Below are 23461 nucleotides of genomic sequence, written 5' to 3'. Positions count from 1 at the left end.
CGGCAGACGTATAACACACAACACTTATTGAGAACTTAGGGGCTGGAGTGGAGATCCAAAGCCCATCTGTAGACAGTGGAACAATCTCCTCACAGAGGGGCCACAGGGAAGAGATGAGATGAGCAAAGCATTGATGAGACACACTATATTCTTCCGGTTCCTTGGGGCTTCCTCACCCACACTATCATGACCCCAGTCCTGCTTCCCAGTCCAGACTAGATCTGAACATGGATACAGGTACAAAAAGGGATGGGAGCTCACAACACACAGAATCCAGGAGTGGGAATGTGATGCCGGAAAGGTAGGGGGAAGAGTGGGAGAGGAAAGAAGAAAGGGGGAACCGATCACAATGATCAACACATAACCATACACCCCTCTACAGTGGGAAGAACAGCAGAAAACGTGGGGGAAGGGAGACAGCAGTTGGTGTGAGAGGTACAGTATTCTTGGAAGTATCTTAGTTGACAAAATGAAAATAATCCATATTTGAGATAGTTTTAAACCCTTAATTTTGGTTTTAAGAGTTTATCCTCATTTCAGCATCACTTTGCAAATAATGAATCCTAAGTAATTATTATTAAGGAAATTAACTTATTCACATGTTTTAACAGAAAATTTTTAATAATATATGTATGTACTGTTTCTTGAAAGCAACCCCCCCATCCCAGTCCCACCCCTATTCCCGCTGTGTTGGTTTCTTAATGTCCTACTGCAACCCAGAGCTGTCAGCAGACTACTAAAGGAGTATTCACTCAGTGAACCTTGGATACATTTATCTCTGCATCTACCAACCTATATGCACCCTTGCACCCTCACTCCCTCACCCGTCTTCATCCTGCTCACAGCTGCTCTCGTCAGAAGAAGCCTGACTTGAACTTCACTGGACTTACCTACCTCTACAGCTCTGTAAGCAATTTCCCCCTATTACTCTCGTTTGTGGTGTGTGTGTGTGAGATAGAGGCCTTTCATTTTTATAAAAGGCTGCAAAGCAGGAAAAATGTAGCCTTTCCTGGTTTATACAACAGAACTAATACTGCTAACGGCCTGATAATAAAATTTGCCCACTGCTTTCCACAGTAAAGTGTCATATTCATAGATGTTCTAAGATAACTCTTAAGTTCCATGGAGAATATATAAAAACTTACAAACTCCCAAATTCATACTGAATAGCAATTTAATTTAAGACATTTCTCTCTATAGAGAAATGGGAAATTCATATCTGCCTTGTGTATTGCCAGGAAAATAGACATGACGTTGATGGAGAATGGTAGTGATGTCTGATCGTCAAGATGAGCCTGAAGGCTGCAGGGTGAGCATGATCACACTTTGCCTTTCTGTTACTCTCCGGGTGGAGAGTGAGAGGAACTGACCGAGGAATGCTACACACAGTTCCCCGTGTAACAGTGCGTGGTCCTTGTTCCAGAGTCAAAGACACGAGTCTCTAATGAAACCAGAATCGGTGTGCTGCTCGTCTGCCGCGGCACGGATGTTGCCACGAACCTTTGAAGGAGATTTCACAGAATCAGGTTGCAAATGGCAGTTCTTGCCATCGGGATGTTTGGGAAAGAGCCAAGGATGTGAACTTTCTCATCAGCCAGGACAATCAGTGTGGGGGTCACGTTCTCCATGGTGAATTGGGTTTTCCCTCCTTGGCCAGAGATCCATCAGATTGTTCTCCAGAGGTGCTCTCTTAACACCTGTAACTTCAAAGGACTCCAGGAAGAGGTCCACAGGCCTGAAATCCCAGAATACAGGCTTTCACAAAGTCAGCGGCTTTTACTAGGGCACCAAGCGTCCATGGTTTCTTTACAAGTCCTGATTGCCACGTACCTGATTTCAAGTGAACCTGTAACTGAAGTCCCAAATGCCCAACAACACAAGTGAATTTCTTCATCCAGCTCTCGTTCAATGGTGTGTATCTGTTGGCTGGGGCTTGGATGTTCCTTATTACTTCTTTTCTACCCAGGAGCCATCCCCTGAGAGGGCTGGGAAGACCAACCTTTCCCCAGGCCAGGCCAGGCCAGGCCAGGCTTCCTCTATGTCCAGATTGCCCTCCCCAGTCACTCATAGTTGCTCAGCCTCCATTTCTCCGCCCGTGGCCTTCCTTGCAGGCGGCTGGAGGGAAAAGGTCTTTGGCCCTGGTGCTCTGTGCCTCCATCTCGCCTTCCATCCTTGTTGGTTTCCAGTATGGCTGGTGCTTCCGCCTGTAACAGGTGAAACTCATTCTATATACAAGTACAATTCAACCCAAAGCCACTCTGTAGGCAACTGGACCTCCCCTTATGTCAGGGTAGCAGGGAGGAGACCAGCCAGTCCAGGTGCTGTGTAGCGAGGATGAAACACACAACTTTCCTCTAGTTCTTTAATGCTTCTTTCCCCCCACCTCCACGTCCACCCCCACTATCATGATCCCAATCCTACCTTACAAATCTGGCTGGACCAGAGGATGGGCACTGGTACAGATAGGAACTGGAAACACAGGGTATCCAGGGTGGATGATCCCTTTAAGAACAGTGGTGAGAGTGGCCATACCAGGAGGGAGAGTGAGGGTGGGTTGGAAAGGGGAAACCGATTACAAGGATCTACATGTGACCTCCTCCCTGGGGGATGGACAACAGAAAAGTGGGTGATGGGAAACATCGGACAGGGCAAGATATGACAAAATAATTTATAAATTATCAAGGGTTCATCATGAAAGAGGGTAGAGAGGGGAAGGAGGGGCAAAATGAGGAGCTGATGCCAAGGGCTTAAGTGGAGAGCAAATGTTTTGAAAATGATGAGGGCAATGACTGTACAAATATGCTTTACACAGTTGATGTATGTATGGGTTGTTATAAGAGTTTTATGAGCCCCAAATTAAATGATTAAAACACACACACACGTACAGCTTGATGGAATCTCAGGGCTCAGTGTCTCCGTCTTCGGATGATATATGCCCATCCCAAGTTTTAGAGTCCCATTTCTTCCATATCAGTGCTGTCATTTTAATATCAGTCACTTTTGTAGGTTGAGAATTAAGTTGGTGCTGCAATGCAGCTGTTACGTTCCTGGATTGGGGTTACCTTGGGTCTTTGTTTCATGGCACTGACAGGATTCATGTAGCAGAAGCGTTTTGTAATACAAGTGAGTTTTTATGCAAGAAAGGGAACATTTCAGGTATTTCTGTCTCATTTGGGTACACACTATTTCTAGAAAGTGTGCCAGGCTGTGTGGAAGCCCCGCTGGGGTTACAACTGGGCAAGAACAACCACGTGCACAGAATACAGTAATGGGGAGCATGAAACCACCTTGTGTTGAATTGGGAATCTCCAGAGGTTAAGAAGGGGTGTGGGTGGAGCATGCCCATATGCGAGGGACTCCCAGCCTTAGCTTACAGCATGCACCAGAGGAAAATAGGATGGCAGCTGGCCAAGAGCATGTTGGCCAGGCGTAGGTCTGCAGAGGGCCCTGATGGGGTCACGCAGATGTGTGTCCATGCACAGGTGGGAGAAATTTCACCCCTACCCCACCCCTGGCAGCTGAACAGGAGCAGAATAAATGAGGCCCATTGTGAGCCAAGAAGGCTGCCAGGACTGCACGCCTGGCTCTTATTCTCTCTGAGGACATTGGTCATTGTTACTGACTGCGTTAAAGCACACCAGTGTGATGTCATGGGCCTCAGTTGTGGCTAGGTTTGGTTTCAGATGCGCTTAGTGAATCCTAGTCTGCGCATGCTCGGTTCTGGATTTTCCCATAGGTGTCCAATTAGTGTGCCCGATCTCCCTGGAACCCCTCTATTATGGCCCTGTGCAGGCATTGGGGAGCCAACCCCCTTTGTCCCTAATCGAGTGACCTAATGCAGCTACTTGTATGAAAATACTCTGGACTTGGTTTTCAGCAATGCCAGCTCTCTTACTAGAAGAGATGAGGCTTTCTTTCATGGCACATGTTGAAGCTTTGTAGTCACTTATTATGCAGTTTATTGTGACTTTTGAAGACCTTGTAAGGCAATGGTTTCACATGGGGCTGTGATCCACAAGGTCAGCAGTTCAAAGCCACCAGCACTCTGCAAGAGAAAGAAGGTGCTCACATAGTGAGTTACAATTTCTGAAACTCAAAGGAAAGTTTCTACCCTGTGCTGACCAGGTTGCTCTGAGTCAGTATCGGCTCAATGGCAGTGAATTTCTCTGTTTTTCAGTCTGTAGCTCTGAGATTTTCTGTTTTTGTCACTCATTTATCTTAAGATTCACCAACCTACCAGTTTCCCTAAGTGAGGGAGACTTGAAAATTCTCTGGTGAAGATCAAATATTACAACCTTCAGTATGATTTACAACTCAGTGTAAAGAAAACAAAACTCTTCACAACTGACCCAAAATTACTGCATCACAAAATAGAGGAGGAAAGTTGGAAATTGCTAAGGATTTTGCTTTCCTTGGATCCATAATCGGTGCTATGGAAGCTACAGTCAAGAATTCAAGCCATCCAGACTCCGGATAGGGCAAGATATGACAAAACAACGATGTATAAATTACCAAGGGCATATGAGGGAGGGGGGAATGGGGAGGGAGGGGGGAAAAAAAGAGGACCTGATGCAAGGGGCTTAAGTGGAGAGCAAATGCCTTGAGAATGATTGGGGCAGGGAATGTATGGATGTGCTTTATACAATTGATGTATGTATATGTATGGATTATGGTAAGAGTTATATGAGTCCCTAATAAAATGTAAAAGAAGAAAAGAGAAAAAATGGTTAGGGCAAAGACTGTACAGATGTGCTTTATACAATTGATGTATGTATATGTATGAACTGTGAAAAGAATTGTATGCGCCCCAATAAATTGTTAAAATAAAAAAAAATAAATAAAAAGAAACATAAAATAAAAAGAATTCAAGCCATCCATTGAATTGGGTAAACCTAGTGCACAAGACCCCCTTTGAAGCGTTGAAAAGCAAGGATGTTACTCCTAGGCCTAAGGTGGACCTGATCCAAGCTGTGATATTTTCAATTGCCTCATGACACATGAAAACTGGACACAGAATAAGGAAGACTTGATGTATTTGAATGATGATGTTTGTGAAAAGTATTGAAAGCATCATGATTGCCAAAAAACAAACAAATTCGTCTTTTAAGAAATACAGGCAGAATGATCCGTAGAGAAGAAGACTTCATCTCCTGCACGTTATACACATGGTCAGGAGAGGCCTGTCCCTGGAGAAGCAAATCACGCTTGCTGATGTATGGAAACAGTGACAATAAAGAAGGCACTTGGAAAACAGTGGCTGCAACAATGGCCTTAAACATAAGAACAATTGTGTGGCTGCCTAAGAACTGGGCAGTGGGTTGTTGTGTTGCTCATAGGAGAGCTACGAGTCAAAGGCGCTGCTCATTAGCATCTAGGAACAACACCACCACACTGATAAAGGCAACAATTGGGCTGAATCTCAAAACAGATATGTTGCGCAAAAGAAACCCATCAAAAATGTTTGAAAGATCAAGATTACTTTTAATCTCCAGAATATAAATGCTGATGACTAGAGTAAATTTTTGAACAATTCTCTGGGGGAAAATGTCCCTACATTGGATTACGGAGGAGATGGAAGAAAGATTACACGGGTACTGGGGAGCTTTTGAGGGTGATTAATACGTTTACTTCGAGATAGACAGATCTGCTACAAGGAGGAAGGGAAGCAATGGAAGGAATTCTTATCACAATGAGTGGGGAAGACATTTTTCTATCAATGACTTCTTAGCATAAAAAGAGGTGGAGGGTAGAAAGTATACATTTCCTTGTCAATAGCTCCTGGCACACAGGGAGGTGGAGAGCAAAGACAGGGAGGGCTTGGGTGGGCACGGGCCCCACACCTACTCATGACTGACTTAAACCTTGCGCAGCAGGAAAACGTCAGCCACATGTACTTTAGGTATGAGCTCAACATTTGTAGGGGGGTATGAAACAAACAACCAATCTATACAAGAAAGTCCTCGATCAATTTATGAAAACCACAACTTCCCAGATTTGGTCATGCTCTTGCACTAATTGAGGTGCCCATCGACACAATCATATGAGAAATAGTCCTTTAATAAACTCACTCATTTCATTTAAACCTTTTCTCTATCTCTCCTCTGAAGACACTATTAGGAACATGACAAGGAAAGAGAGAGGAGAGGCCTTAGCAACCAATAACATCCCCATCTTGATTGTTATGATGATTTAGGGGTATATATGTTTTGAAGCTTCTCAAATTATAAAGTTTAAATATGTTGTTTCATTTTCTGTTAATGATTCATCTATCAAGTTGTTAGAATATGTATGCATTTTAAATATTTTTTAGATAAATGATCACCTCTAATTTTCATCCATCATATTAAAATTACCTCGCAAGTTTTTAAAAAAATATGAGAATAAATGAAGAAAGAATTATTACAAATCATTGAAACTTGTATTAAACAAATATATTAAAGTGTGACCATTTTGTTTCTCAAAATATCCTACATTGCTCTGACCTTTTCCTCTGGAACTGGTCCCTCTTTGAAGCAAACATTTCAAAACAGAAGTTTTGGCATCCTCCAGGGACTCAAATCATGTTCCTCTTGAGTGTTCTTTGCTCTGATGGAATTAAAGAAGTCTGAAGGTGTAAGAGAGGGGAAAGATGGGGTAGTCCGTGAATGAAATAAGGTTTCCCAATAACCTTTGCTGCCTTTTAAGAATTAGGAGGTGTTCTGTGTGTGGGTGGGGATGGGGGAATTCTCAGTGCACGTTTTCTGGCCTTCTCGTGAACTCAATGATACAGTCTTATAATTTCTTCTTTTTAATAAAAAAAATCATATTATCGTGAATGAGGTGAGTGCATGATGGGGACCCAATGCCTATCTGTAGACAACTGGGCATCCCTTGCAGAGGGGTAGTGGGGAGGAAATGAGCAACTCAGCGTTCAGTGTAGCAACAATGAAACTCATAACCTTCCTCTAGTTCTTAAGTGCTTCCTGCCCCCAACTATCATTGTCCTAATTATACCTTGCAAACCTGGTTAGACCAGAGGATGCACAGCGGTACAGTTGGGATCTGGAAACACAGGGAATCTAGGACAGATGAACCAACGGTGACAGTGACAATACCAGGAGGGAAGAGGAGGTAGAATGGGGAACCGATTTCGGGGATCTACATATAACCTCCTCTCTGGGGGATGGGCAACAGGAAAGTGGGTGAAGGGAGACGCCATGCAGTGTAAGATAAGATAAAATAATAATTTATAAATTATTAAGATTTCATGAGGGAGAGGGGAGCGGGGAGGGAGGAGGCGGGGATAAGGAAAGTGAGCTGATTCCAGGAACCCAAGAAGAAGGCAAATTTTGAGAATGATGAGGGCAATGAATGTATAAGGGTGCTTTACTCAATTGATGTATGTATGGATTGTGATAAGAGTTGTATGAGCCCCAATAAAATGATTTAAAACAAAAAATAGACATGTCAATAATAAATATACATAAAACAAAATAAATGTTCATGATTGCAAAAATAAATAAATAAACCCCTTCAAAATTTTCATAATCATCCTCTGTCCTTTGAACACAGTTAGCAAGATTACCTGCTTTTTGAAACCCCCCAGATACATGCTGTCATAAATGTCTAGGCTGACCGCTCTGCTTTGAATTAACTGGCCAAGTCACTTCCCTCAGAAGCCACTGTTCTGATTAGCCAATGGTTAAGACACCCTATAGAGACTGTTATTCATAAGGATTCTGGTGGCTCATTCTTTAGAAGTGGACAACCTAGTCCTTCTTCCTTGTATCTTCCGTATGGATGGCATTTAATTCAAATGAAAATGAAACCCATCACAGCTGAACCAATAGACAAAATTCAAACCAAATCGAGCTACCAAGGCTCTTTTAACTTGAAGCATTCTATAGGGCAGAGGAGGCTGCCTCTTGATTCCTGAGGTTGTAAATCTTTACAGAAGCAGAAATTCCCCCTTTCTCCCATAGAGCAGCTAATGGTTTCAGCTGGTGAACTTGAGGTTAGCAGCCCCACTCATAATCTACTATATGCACCAGAACTCCTGGAGAAAAGATTGAGATGGTCAAGTGTGGGGCACCAGCCTCTACAACCAAATAGGTTCTAAGGGGCGGCTGTGTAATTGCACTTCAGACGAGTCATGCAAGTGCTCACTGCTTCCGTGGAAACTGGGGCCCGAGAGGGGGCGGATGCAGTCCCTCACAGCTGTATAGAATCTCGGGTATGCAAGCCACATCATACACATATATAACTGGAAGGGGATATGTTAAAGGCAGACGATTTACACGAAGGGGCATGCTAGGACTATACATGCTATAGAAAGAGATGTGCTACGGAGGCATACATGCGACAGGAAGGAACATACATAACAAGATGGGCAGGCTCTAGAGTTAAAATGGTGACCTAATCTGGGCTGTCCCTGAGCTGACGTGACCTTAGGTAACCCTAAACTCTATCCCAGGGGGCAATCTATGATCCTTATCATAAGGGAGTGGGCTGTACTTAGGGTGTGGTGGTCTGATAGCAGTTAAACAGCTAATTCAAGCACCTTAAAATTGGCATTATTACAGGGGACATAGTTGGGAACAACTTTTTTGTTAGGGAAAGTGACTGGGATTCAACTCCAACTCACAAACATGAAGGCCTCCCTGCAGAAGAGTCTGGGCCTCCCAAACTCCATAGAGTATCTGCATACACTCTCTTCCTGATGCTTAGTTTCCCACAGTTAGGGATTTCATTTTAATTGGCTCTACAATCAACAAGAATAGAAGCAACAGTCAAGATTCAAACTAACTATGGCGCTGAGCGAATCTGATGACAAGGACTGTTTAAAGTGTTGAAGAGCAAGCTGTCATTTTGAGATCTGGGTAGCACCAGAGCAAGCCATGATATTTTCCATTCCCTTGTATGTGTGGGTGTGGTAGTCACCTAATCTGGGGTCAATTTCAGGATTAAAAGTGTATGGGTGGAATCTAGCCTGTCAATCTGGTGATAGCCAATTAGATTTCTGTGTGGGCATGGCCTTCCCCTGAGAATTCTGGGAAACCTGGGACTTCCTCCTTAGAGGCGGAAGACACCTCTCTTGCTCTGCTACTCCCTGAGAGACATTGAAGAAGACAAGCCACATGGACACAACCAGACCTCGGAAGCCGGAGAAGTCACAGAGAGATCCCTGCCAGCATTGAGATATTTACAATGCCATTGGACCCAAAGACTTTCTACCCACTGCCCTGTGATCATCCTGCTTTTGGCTTCATTACATGTGTTTCGTGAGTCAGAAGAGGACTCTACAGATTGGTATCAGTCATATGGGCAAATAGCAGACTTATGGCCTTGGACTGGTCTGTGTTGGGATGTTTTTCAATGTTCCATTCCTCTTGTATATAAACCTCTCCCTTATATACATGTGAGTGTCTATGAATTTGTTTCTCTAGTCTACCCAGCTAACACAGTGGGAAAGTTAGGCGATGATTTGATGCATTTGAATTATGGTTTACACAAAGAATTATGATAGTACTAAGAGTAAGCTAATCTGTCTTGGAGTTAAGTGCAAACGCTGTGTTCTTTAGAAGCAAGGATGCTGAGCACTACTATCAGGTACTTTGGACATGTTATAATTTGAGCTCAATCCCTGAAGACGATCATGAGCAGAAAAGAGGAAGAAACTGAATCAGACAAACTGACATGATGACTGCAACAATGGGCTCAATTGGAACAATGTTGAGGATGGTGCTAGACAGGGCAGTGTTTCGTTCTGGTACACATAGGGTTGCTACAAGTGAGAACCTACTAGAGGGCACTAATCAGCAATAACTAATGAGATTAAGTGAATCACACAGATAACTGATCTACGGAAAACCACGGATGGTAAAGATATGTTTAAACACTTATTGGACATGTACAAACTGGAACCCAGTAGCAATACTTTTGGACTTAATTCGTCACACAGAATGCTAACTTTAGTTACACACTGTGTCATCTAAAAACGTAAATGAAAGTCTAGTTTCCTCCTTTGCAAATAATAGCTACATACCACTGCTCTGTTTAAGGTGGACTCAAATTGGCAACATGTTAGAATATTTTGTGCGTAGTAAGCAAAGCGGAAATACTGCTGTGAAATAGCCACCTAACAACACCTGATATTAACAATCACTCCTTTCATAAATCTGAAAAACATAACTTTCTTGGTTTCCTCATTTTTGAAATATGCAAAATAACTACCAAAAATTGCTTTTGAAGCAGCTGCCACAGGGTAGTGTTTGTGCCTTATTCCTCAATGAGAATTCTCTGTCTTTTGCCCATTCTTTTACCGAGTTCTTCTTTTTTAGGATACACCTTAATTCTTATTCACTATTAAGTGCTTAATGTTGATGAATACTGATTTAATTTAATTTCCTCAAAAGGGCCTAATTATATCTACCTCTTTTATGTTTTCTAAGCAAGGTACAGGAACATATTTGGAAAGCATCATATAAATCATTGATTAATAAGGCCCTTAGATTTTAAAATGTCATTAGGAAAAAAAAGAAGCAAAGTGATGAGAGCAATCCATTTTTAGTTTGCAATGTATGGAAAGCATTTCAGTTTATTCAATAGTAATCAACCGCCTCTGCACTGTTATTTACTGATTGCTATTACATGTTCCTAAGGGGCCTGAGTAGAGATTAAGTACTTCATGGAAAAGTTACACAGACTATGCCTGACGGCTCTTCAAAATGAAGGTAAAATTAAAAAGACAGTGCTTTCAATACTGTAGTAATCACATTTTTCAAATATAGATGAATAGCATAGTTATTTTTTTTAATTTTCTTTCTTCCAAATTTGGGTACACTGAGCACCTCTGTAGATACTATAGGAGGAACATGTCAGTATGGTTAGTTTTTGCAAAATAAACCCAAATATTTCTTCTGATTTTCTGACAGAAATATTTTTAATTTAGTACTGTACTGGAAATTATAAAAATTGTAACACCTTCTCTTATTAATGTATGTTCTTCGGTAAATCTTGGGTTGACATTCTTCCTTAACAAAGATAAAGAGAAGACAATGAATGTTATCAGGAGAAATAAATTCGAACTAAACACAAACTCTCTTCTTTGTGAACTGCAATTCCTTTTTTAGGACAATGCAACTGAATATCATTTAAAATCAAGTGGAAAAATGTCAGGAAATACACAACTTAAAATTGGAGTTTTGTATAGTTCTAAAATTTTAAAGAGTCATAGATCAAAGTGAGAAACAAATAACCTTAATGAAGATATATCACATGGGCATAGCAGTGAAGAAAAGAGCTCCCACATGTCCAAGCAAGGAAAATTTAAACAAATAATAAAATAATATAGTATGTAATTATTTTCCAAAGTATAATAAATAGCCATGAGTCATTATTGATATTAATACAATATTGAAGAGATAAGTAAAGGCCCATAGCCACATCAGCCATGCATATAAATTCCAAATTAATTTTGTGGATACTATGCCTTTATGGGGTGGGACATAATGCCCCATTATTTTTAAGAATGGATGGTGAATAAGGACTCCTTCCAAAGAATCTAATTTGAAATGAGTAGTCTAAAAAAGTAATATGAAAGTAGATGCATTTGACACACTCAACCCTAGACTAGTAAGTAATGGTAATTCCAACTTTGGTATGTAATGTGGATTAAACTAATTAAATGATGTGAAGAGAATTGTACTTAAACTCTGGGTCTTCTTCCCTATAATCCATTCATTGAGTCTAATAATGAGATAAACATCATAGATGTCTCTGAGGAAAAAAATGCACCATGTACTGGACCATGCTTTTCAAAACTGTAAAGATAATGTGACAGTTAGGTTTAGTGTAAACTTGGTTGTGTCAGGCCTCTCAGAAATGGGGCGGCTAAAGGGCAGCAACTCTTCACAATGTGATTTAATACAGCACTCTCAGCTCCGTGATGGGATTTGCTTTGAGCAGACATTGGGTTGTAAGAAAAGTGGGTTAGAATCCAATTCCCTTACTCAAGTCACAATGCTGATGACGTGTCCTTGGGGAGGTGGGGTGGCCCCAAGATCATTGGATTTACAGCTTTGGATTCGTTGGATCCTACAGCCACAGCATGAGCTGCTCCTATTGGACATTCACCTATGCATTCTCCAGCCTATATAATTACACACACACACACACACACACACACACACACATATATATCTATACACACACATATATATATATACACACACACATACATGCAAACAGGCATACATACATATGCACTGCCAGGAAATTGACACAATTCATTAGGACCCTATGGGACAAAAACACAACTAACCTGTGGGAGTAGAAATTCTCAACTTTCTCTCACTGAGTGCTTGATGGCTTCAAATTGTTGACCTCTGATTGGCAGTCGTTTCATTCCTAATTTCAATGGAAAATTTGAAACCCACTTGGGGGCAGGGGGAGGCAGTTAAAGGAGGGTACAGAGATTTCAAATGCCTATATTCACATTGAAAACTTTAGGGAAATAGAAATATAGTGTTTCACAGGTAATCACTCTTTTGCGATTTATAGATACTTGGCCATTTCGTTCTTAGAAACATTTTCTAAAGCTTGTAGAACAATATCATCTCATTTATTCACATGAGAAAAGGGAGACTAAGATTAATATAATAGCTTGTCCAAGGTCACATTATTTTAAAATTAGATAACTTTTCAAATTCAGCTACCTATCTCAAGTTTGTTCCTAAACATTGCAGGTTTACACTACTTTATTCGTTGTTTGAAAAGACGAAGAAAGCTTGAATTATGGATAGCACAAATTGATTATTTCTACAATGGTACACATAAAATTGAAAAACAATTATCAATCTAATGCTTCAGAAAGTCATTAACTTTGAAGAAGGGAAAGGAGATTGTGTAAATGTAGGCGGTTATCATTTTAAAGAGGGGAAAATAATTCCTACTTATTTTTCTGAGTTGCTTTCTTACTAATAGCCTAGAACTTTACTAACTCAGATAATGATCTATTACAAAATTATTAATGAGCATATATTCAATTTTGAAGGGACACTAAATATTTTGAAATAATAGCAAAAATATTCTATATAAAACTGAATTCACATGGGAAAAAATAACACTTTTGACAGGAGCAGATGTTTCCATCTAATTCTTAATTCTCTTACATGAATTCAAATGCTCCTGACTCCCTGAAATTCCAAAAATAATTAGTGAAAATATGTCTGGAATGGCACCCAACTTTGTTATTATCACAATTTTCCTCTTCATAAGATTCTTACTAAGACTGGATCTGAACAACTGGCAATCAGTCACACATTCTGAATTTCCATACTTAAAACGATGTCAACTCTGTTTCTAAATCTTAAATTCTAAATTAAAAAAAGTAATTAGAAGAGGCATCCATTTCATATATGCTATACGTTTCTATAAGACTTGAATTAAAAGTCCAAAATGAAGTACTAAAATTCAGACCTTAAGTTTTTGAGTCCTTCCTTTTATATATAGTTGATATTATTTCATCTTTTATCACATTCTTTTAATTTAAATCAACTGGCAGACAGTATCTTAATTAATGTACATTCTTAGTGACGAACTCTACTGTGTTTATCTCCAAGTATTGCTATGACATAATAGTTAAGTGGATGTGTAATTTAAAATTTTCATATAAAATAATTCACTTGAATGAGAAAATGTGACATATTAATTTATTAAAAGTAATCTTGTGTCATGAAACCTAAATTTTGTAATGAAAACATACTGGTTTCTAAATCAAAACGCTTTCTCAATGTGCTTGTATATGTGTCTCTCTCTCTGTTTTATTTTAAGAAATATTTCAAAGTGTCACTCATAGTTTCTATTCTTTTTCTACACCCTTGTTTAAGTTCCCTCTAAGAAATAATTGCAAGCTGTAAACAGCATAACTTTATTCCTACATGTATTAGCTTGTATTTGGGGAATAACAAACAAAAATACAGTCATCAATTTGATTCTGAATAATAAGGATCTTAAAGAAAAAAGTGCAGAACTGACCCTTTGAGCTTCTGAGACTGCCAATCCTCATGGAAGTGCAGAGCATTGCCTTTCTTCCCTGAAGCAACTGGTGAGTGCTACTGATAAAGTTTATTGTGCAACCTAAACACTTGTGGGGTTAATTGAAGGGCGGAGGAATAAATGGCTCCATGAACCTCGCCTTTCAAGTTCTCAGGTCTCTTGCTTTCTGATGGTCAGATCAGGGAACAGCTGCCTTAGCCAGTTCCCTGATTCAGCTGGCAAGGCTCACTTCCTACAAGACATCCCTGAGGAGAAGCCACATGGACCTACCGCGATGCAGCCCTGGGTGCTGGAGCACCCATGTGAGACCCCTGCCAGCGCTGAGATGCTCACACATTTACTGATTCAGCTTTCTTCCTGCAGTCTGTGTCATAGAGTGTGTTTTGTGAGATGGAGGAGGACTTTGTGGATTGGTGTTGGACATATGGGTTAATGTTGGGCTTGGGGCAGCACTGGGTTGGGATATTTTCTTGCTGTGCACTTAACCTTTATATAAAACTCTCTCTTATACATGGGTGTCTCTGGATTTATTTCTCTAAAGTACCCAGACTCACTCAGCTCCCTGGCAAACTTGAGGTTAGCAGTCCATGATGTAAACCAATACACCCTTGGGACTACATTCCTGGATAACATACTATATAATCACACTGTAATTGCTGAACATGAAATATAGCTATGGGTAATATTATTATCTAATATAAAGTATTTCTTCACCTATCTATCAGTTTGTCTTACTGAGAAAATGGTTTGCTGTGAAGTTATGTTGTGCATATTTCAAATATCAGCCGGGTCACTCATGATGAATAGGTTTCAGAAGCGCTTCCAGACCAAGAACACACTAGGAAGCAAGAAGAAGCAGCTCACTCTGAAACATAAGCCACTGAAAATCTTATGAATCACTGCAGAACATTGTTTAATATTGTGCATGAAAATGAATGCTTCCTGTCAGAAGACACTGACAATATTCCTAGGAGAGAGCTGTTATCTGAGAGTTGAGTATACTTTAATGATTTATATAGAGAAAAACTTTCTGGACCTTCATTTGCTAGTGGAAAATGAGTCAAAATTAGAAGAAAAATGTGCAGTGCCTTGACCGAAAACTGACATAAATTCAGTGCAGATTCAGAAGAGGACATGGAACAAGAGATATCATTGCTGAACTCAGATGGATCTTGAGGAAAAGAAGATCTATTACCAGAAAGATTTTCACTTGTTATTTATTCCCTATTAAATATATTCTGTGTGAGGTTCATAGAAAAATTATGATTACATTTAAGAGAATTAGAATTCCAGAACAAAATATTGTGTGTGTGTGTGTGTGTGTGTGTGTTTGTGTGAACCAGCACCTAGGCCAAGAAAATATCTCGGATTAGAAGTAACTTAGAATTCAAAAAGTAGATTGAACAAAATAAGTGAGTCCTGAGTGGTTTGAAATCTGAGAAGGTGTGTACCTTGTTGTATCTTTCCACATTACTGTATTAATGTGCCTTTTGAACAAATAATCAGAGACACAGACTATATAAAAAATAACATATCATGCTTGGAGAAAACCTCACTTACTTGCAATATGCAGTAATTGTCTTGCAGATGGCATCGTCTTGCTAGTTTAAAGGGTGTAGGACTTGAAGCACATATTAATGAAGATCAAGGACTTCAACTTTCAAGAAGGGCCTAAAAAAGTAAATATATGGTCACCCTAGGTCACCATTCATTCAGAATCCAAAATCAAATTTAACTGCTATCAAGTTGATTCTGATTCAAGGAGACCGTATAAGACTGGGTAGAAGTACCCTTGTGGGTTTCTGAGACTTTCACACTTGACTGAAGTAAAAAGTTTTATCAGTCTTCCTCAGAGCTGCTGGTGGTTTTGAACTGCAGGCCTTGCAGCTCACAGTCCAACACATAATCACTGCCACCAGACCTCCTATAACCCACTGTTGAGCTCCCTCAAAGCAAGATATCTTAACCCAAGTACAACTACTACCAATTCCATCAACTTAGAAAACACTCATCTGGTTCTTCTCACACTAGGGTGCTTCAGCCTTAAGTCCAAGGGAGTAAAACTCACTTCCATCAAGTAGATGTTCATTCATAGTGACCCGGTAGGGCAGAGTAGAACTGCCCCTGTGAGTTTCCAAGAATAAAAGTCTTTAGAAAGTAGAAAGTCTTGTCTTTCTCCCATGAAGAGGCTGGTGGTTTCAAACAGCTGACCGAGTGAATTGCAGCCCAATGCATCACCACTGTGCCAGGGAGCCTCAAGGGAGTATACTAGTTCCAAAAATCTGCTATAAGTGAAGAATCCTGAATACTTGATAGATTAACAACCCTGAATAGATTATTACTCTTTACAAAAACATGCCAATACACTTAGGTAATTTCCCAATTTCATCTATTAGGGAATACATCTTAGAGCACAAATTGCTTTTGCTTATTTGACATATTAAGAAACAATTAACATTTACTAATTGCCTACATTTTCAATGAAAAAAAAATTCTATCATTTATAGCACTAATGTTCCATGAGACAGTAATTGATATAGTAGGTATTATAAAAAGAAAACAAACACCTTCTTTATACAAAATGTACCATCAATCTATGAGTAGATAGGCATATGTGTATGTGGTAATTAGATAACTGCATGTCAACTTGAAGATGTATAAAAATGTAGGGAAGTTATCCAGCCTCAGGTCACAGCCTGATGGTGCCTCTTTGAGGGTGTGGCCTTTCATAAGAAGGACCCAGGGAACCTCCCCTCTGTCTGTCACTCCACCTTCCTGCATCCGGGACTCTGACACTGATCTCCAATCTGTCAGAGCCTTGCCATGTTTTCCCAACCTTGAACCCACGAGACTCTGTACTCACTGGCCTGTGACATTGCTCCAGTCTGTGTCATTGCCTGCCCATGAGGTTGATGAGGGACTTATGGACTCGTATCAGAATTATGGACTTGAGTTGGACTGAAATGGAATATTTTTTTGATATCTAATTATTTCTTGATATAAAAGCTCTTTCTTTATACATATATGACTGGCACTGGATTTGTTTCTCTAATCAATCTGGCCTAACACAGTGTACATTCAAACAAACTCAAATACATATACAAAGAGCCCAGAACTTAGAATAAGAATTCTGTATTAACTCGGTTCTACTGTAAGTAAGATCCATCTTAAAAAAAAAGTCAGTTATCATCTTTATTACTTCAATCTTTATTTTGTCTTTAGGGATTGTAAACTTGGCACACATTTGCATATATATTTGAACGCATATATATAAAATCATAAAAATTTACTGTACCAGTGTCTAATCAGAAAATTAATAAAAATTATCTTTATAATTGATTTACTTTGTAACATATCTTTTCATAGTAATATATTACTATTTCCTTTATATGCCTCTCAATTTTAGCAATACAATATATGGGTACATGTTTCAAGCCTATGATCTAGTTTAGAAAATTAAGTCAATGCAAACACATTTTAAGGAGTAAACAAAATACTGAATATCTGTGAGTAAATGGAGGAGAATACAAAACACCCACAAATTATATACTGCAACATTGCATGCAGTGTTGCTGAGTGGTCCCATCAAGTCACTCTTCAGCTATAGCAATGACTACACAAAACTAAACACAAGCCAGTACTCTGCCATCCTCACTACCACTCCTATGTCTAAGGCCAGTGTTAAAGAATGTGTCTATCTTGATAATAAGTCTGAAAATACATTGCATGAAGTTTACCCATTCCCTTTTCTAGGGAGTATTCTAGCTGTAATTCTTTCAAGACACATTAGTTTGATCTCGTGGCAGTCCGTGGTATATTTTCCTTCAGCGACAACATAAGTTAAAGTATTCTTTTATTTTCACATTTCATTATCTAACTTTTGCATGCGTGTCAGGCTATTGAAAATATTATGGGTTCAAATAGGAGTTCCTTTCTCTTCCAAGTGACATCTTTGATTTTGAATATTTTAAAATTGACTTTTTGCAGCAGGTTTGCCCAAATGGGAGGCATGTCTTCACTGTTGTTTCCAGGAGTGCTGATTGTAGATATAAGTAGAATTAAATCCCTGACCATTTCAATATTGTATCTATTTATCATGATGTTATTTCTTGCTGCCATTTTTAACTCATCGAACCCCAAAACACAATGAAACAAAACACCATGTGGCCCTGTACCACCTTCCCCTTTGTTGCGCTGGTTGAGCCACAGTGACAGCCGCTGTGGGGTCTGTTTTTTCCACTGACCTTCGAATTTAGCAAGGAAGATGTCTAATTCTTCCTGACAACACGCCAAAACTATATGAACAAAAGCCTAGCCATTCTATTTTTTTAAAAAAAACATTGTGACTGAACTTTTTCCAACACAGATTTATTTGTTCTTTTGGCAGTCTAAGTCTTTCAATGTTCTTTGCCAAGAACATAATTCAAACATCAACAAATTATATGCTGCCACATACTCCAGTTATTCTTTAGGCTTCCTTATTAATTCTTACATTTTCACATGTATATGAGGAAATTAAAAATAAGATGGCTTAGGTCAGGTATTCGTACCTTAGGTGATAGTTAAGGTTTATTGTGCCAACCTGGTCGATAAACACATGTGGGATTAATTGAAGAGTGGAGAGATAAATGGCTCGGTGAGCCTTGCCTTTCTTGTTCTCTAGTCTCTTGTGCTCAGATTGTCAGACCAGTGTATGGCTACCTTAGCTAGTTCTCTGCCTCAACTGACAAGGCTTATTTCCTGTGAGATATCCCTGAGGAGAAGCCACATAGACCTACCCTGATGCAGCCCTGGGTGCTGGAGAAGCTGTGTGGAGACCCCTGTCAGTGCTGAGATGCCTACAGGCTCACTGATTTGGCTTTCCTCCTGCATTCAGCATCATTGCATGTGTTTTGAGAGTTTGAGGAGGACTTTGTATATTGGTGTTGGACATATGAGCTAACATTGGACTTGTGGGCTTGGACTAGACTGGGTTGGGATGCTTTCTTAATAAAAATACACTTAACTTTTATATAAAATGCTCTCATATACATATGAGTTTCTGTCGATATGTTTCTCTAGTCTACCCAGACTAACACACCTTAGCTATGTAGGTATATAGAGATACAGATAAATAGATACATAGATAACTGTGTGTATATATATATATATATACCTGATTACATAGATATGTAATCCAAACTTCATCAATAATGGATTCTTCTTCACATGCATATAGTGCAGCTTGTCAGTGTGCACATTGAATAAGTTTGTTGAAAGAGCGCGACAATGACACTCATCCTGCCTCTTGGTCTATGTACATGTTCCACAGACGCATAATGAAATATTCCAGAATGTCCATGTTTTGCGATGTTATCCACAATATGTTATGATCCACAAAGACAAAGGCTTTTACATGGTTACTAAAATAAAAGTCAACATATTTATGGTATTCTTTGTTTTCAGCCAAGGTCCTGCTCACATTAGTAATGACATACATCATTCCATGTCATCATACAAATCAAGTTAGAAGTTCCAGCAGTTACTAATGATAAAATATACCAAAAAGAAAAGACAAGGAAAAAAAGGATGAGAGTGGATGTGCATCATCTGGTGAACATTTCACAAATTTAATTTGGTGATTTCTTGTATAGATTTGCCACATACACATATCACAAATAATATTTATTCATTTTGAAAAAGTTGGCTTCATATTAATTTTTAAAGCTAAGTAATATCTCCATGTAACATGTAAGATGAATATGTCTTAGATATAAACATTTAACAAAACCACTTAAGATTATAACTGGGTGTTTTTGTTTTTATCCCAGATTTCTTTTTTGAAAGCCTAATATTAACTCATTGGGCAGCATTTTAATCGTCAATTTTATAGATTAATTGTTCTAGGTTAAATAGGATCTCTCACTTGGGTTTCCTTAAGGGAATCAATTTTAGAATGCCTTTGTAACTACTGGGGAAGATGAGAATATAGAAGAAAACTATCCTAGAAAGCTTCTGAATTTTAAAAAACCAAAATGCAGCTCAGTTAACTTTGCCACCAATCCCTTGAGAAATACTCTACCCAAGCAAGAGTAGTTGCGTCATCTCTTTTCACTTTAATAACAGTAATCCTTTCCCTTAAGTGTAATACATTGATTATTTCACTTATGCAATACATATAATTGAATTGAGTTGACTTTTAAAGTTAGAAATACATCAGCATGTATTGTATATTGCATGCTAGTGAAAGGATATCCCTTATGTTTTGAGAACAAAAATAATATTCTAATTTAAGACAAGAATATTATCATTATTGATAAATAAGACACATCTAGTGCATATCAGACTGCAAAGTGCATGGTCAGCAGCTCAAAACAAGCAGGCATTCCCATGGGGGAAACAGGAAGTTTCAGATCCTGTGAAGAGTTATAGTCTCAGAAACTCAAAAGGAAAGTTCTGTCCTATAAGGTTGCTATGAGTCAGAATTGACCCTACGGCAGTGAGTTTAATTATTATTATTATTACTTATTTATATGTTCTTGATTTGAGAAGAATGCATATGCATGTTATAGAGCAGGGGATTTAGCGTTGGGTTGTTAACGGCAAGGTCAATCCTTCAACACCACCAAAAGCATTACGGAGAAAAAATGAGTGTTGCCTTCCATAAAGATTTACAGTCTTGGAAACTCTATGGAGAATTTATCCTTTGTCCTATAATAGGGTCACTATGAATGAGAACTAGCTAGATAGGAGTAGCAAGGGCATATATTTGCTCTTACTACAAGCAATAAAACTTTCAATTTTCCAAAGAAATACTATAGAGACAGCATATAAATTTCAAACTTCCTCTTTCCTTGTATCAAAACTTAATTTCCTTTAGTCTATTTTCTGTCATTGTAAATGGGGGAATCAAATAGGGACTTGTAAGAATGCTGATTCCTGGGATTCTCTCTCAGTATTGCTCCTTTGGTTGTTCTGAGTTCCTGGAAACTATTTGTAGCAAGCATGATGGGTTGGTCTAATCAATGCTTAAGCATAGTTTGCAAACAACTGGTCTAGTGTCCTTGATAATAAAGGACTTTATTTTCAGTCCTAGTTTAGCTTTAACAGTTGCACTTGTATTTTCTGTGCTCTTCCCCAGTGTTGACTCCATTCTGGATCACTAGTCTCTTCATTAGGGCTCACAAATAAGACTTCACAATGAAATCCTGTTCCTGCCAAATGGTTATATTACAGTCGTGAATGCATAAGGGATAGAAATGACTGCCATATGAGTTGGTCCAACTCATGGGAACCATATACAACAAAACCATCTTTCCACACAATCTTTATGACCACTGTCATAGTTGAGGTCATCCTGTGGCTTTTCTGTAGTGTTGTTCAACTTAAGAAATTTCAGCCTAAGAGATTTCGCTTTCAGCACTAGATCAGGCATTATTTTCTTGTGATCAATAGTTTTTATATTATTTAAATTTTGAAAATAGAGCACCAGCCACCTCTTCCAAGAGTTTCTTTAACTCTGTTAAAAACTGTTCACCATCGGTAATCTTCGGGAATTTAAAATACTGGTGACATAGCTTATAGAATTACACCAAAAAAAAAAATTACAGGTATGCAGTTAGAATAGAATGTACTTGAACTCTCATCTTTACTTCTATGTAATATTAATGATATTGCTTGATAATTTCCACATTCTAGGGTTAACTCTCAGTAATAGATGCAAATATGGATCCAGTGGTTTGTTTTGGTAGCTCTGCTAGTTACATAATTTGATGTCAATTTGAGAGGATTATGAGTGAAGGGATGGAGTCTAGTCTGTCAATCGGATCATAGCCAATGAGGCCTTTGTGTGGGCATGGCCTTCTCCTGAGAATTCTGGGAAATCTAGTATTCCTTCTTGGAGGTAGGAGACACTATCTCTCTCTCTTTTCACTCCTTGAGATGACGCTCTACTAACAAGACCTGGCAAGGCACATGGTACTATGCTGATAGACCCCAAGCCATGGGAAATGGAGGAGCCATATGGGGACCGCTGCCAGCACTGCGATGCTTACAAAGCCACTGGCTCCAAAGACTTTCTACCCATTGACCTGTGATCATCCTGCATTTGGCATCATTACCTGTGTTTCATGAGTCTGAATATCAGACTTATGGTCTTGGACTGGCCTGGGCTGGTATGTTTTCTCAATATTCAACTGCTCTTGTATATAAATCCTTTTCTTATATACATATATGTGTCCATGAATTTGTTTCTCTAGTCTGCTGGGAATAACACAGTAGCTTTTTTCATTATATCTTGACATAGATGAAACAGTGCTTCTAAATCACATCTCAAAAGAAAATAGATATACATTTTCACATCATTCTTTTTTCTGCCCAAAATATTAGAATGTTCATATTATGCCTTCATAATAAGGTACATCAGCTTCTTGAAACATTTCAATTGGTAATATGTCAATTCTGAGAGTCTTGTTTTGGCTAATGCCTTAAATTCAACCTGACCTTTGTGCTTCTGCATCACTCGTTCTAGTTCATATGCTACCTCTTGAAATGATTGTAAGTTGACACTTCTTTTTAGTACAGTAATTTTGTGTATTCCTTTAATCGTCTAATATTGCCTGCATTGTTCATTATTTTGGAATTCTACAATATTGCTGTATGAGACAAATTTTTTCTTCAATTCTTGCAGTTTGACATATGCTGAGTGTGTCCTTCTGGTTCAGTTTTCTAATTCCTCTTCTTTGCATAATTCTTTATAATAGTATATTTTGTCTTTTCAGAATTTTCTGTTCAGCTATTTGACTTTGTAATTATTGGATTTTGTGTGGTTACTCTATATAAAAGAGCAAGTCTCACAATAGCTTCTGATAGCCACAGGAGTCTAGGTGGCACAGCGGTTTTAAGTTGTGTTGCTAACTGCAACGTCAGCAGTTCGGAAGCACCACTTAGTTCTGCAGGAGAAGGATGAGGCTTTGCAGTTCCCTAACGATGAACCGTCTCAGAAACCCACAAGGCCAGTTCTACAACGTCCTGTAAGGTCTCTGAGTGTAGGCATCAGCTAAATGGCATTGGAGTGTTACTCTTTTTAGTTTCCTTCCTGATACTCATGTTGGGCTTTTCTTTTAAAATGGTCTTTTAGATGAACTTCTGATTTCTTCATGTATGATGTTCTTGATGTCATTCCACAGCAAGTGGAAGTCATTATCAAGCCTTCTGTCATTAGTTTTCAATGTGTGAATTCTATTCTTGAGCTGTTTTCTAAATTTAGGTGGAATATTTAAACTCAAGGTCATATTAGATTTAATGGACTTGGAATTTTTTAACTTTCAACCTAAAATTGCATATGAGCAATTGATGGTCTATCCCATAGTCAGCCTCTGACTTATTTTGATTGATAGAACTTCTCCATCATTTCTTTGCACAGATAGTCTTTTGATTCCTGTGT

The 23461-nt window shown here is 38.9% G+C and overlaps 1 pseudogene; it reads right to left on the bottom strand.

Moving 5' to 3' along the window:
• Positions 1-1425: 1425 nt before the first annotated feature.
• LOC142439924 (RNA-binding protein PNO1 pseudogene) overlaps positions 1426-23461 on the bottom strand; it is a 40464-nt pseudogene continuing 18428 nt past the window's right edge.

Source organism: Tenrec ecaudatus, chromosome 2 (genome assembly GCF_050624435.1).
Source record: "Tenrec ecaudatus isolate mTenEca1 chromosome 2, mTenEca1.hap1, whole genome shotgun sequence".
In the NCBI taxonomy this organism is placed as follows: domain Eukaryota; kingdom Metazoa; phylum Chordata; class Mammalia; order Afrosoricida; family Tenrecidae; genus Tenrec; species Tenrec ecaudatus.
This window is presented reverse-complemented; position numbering and strand designations above follow the sequence as displayed.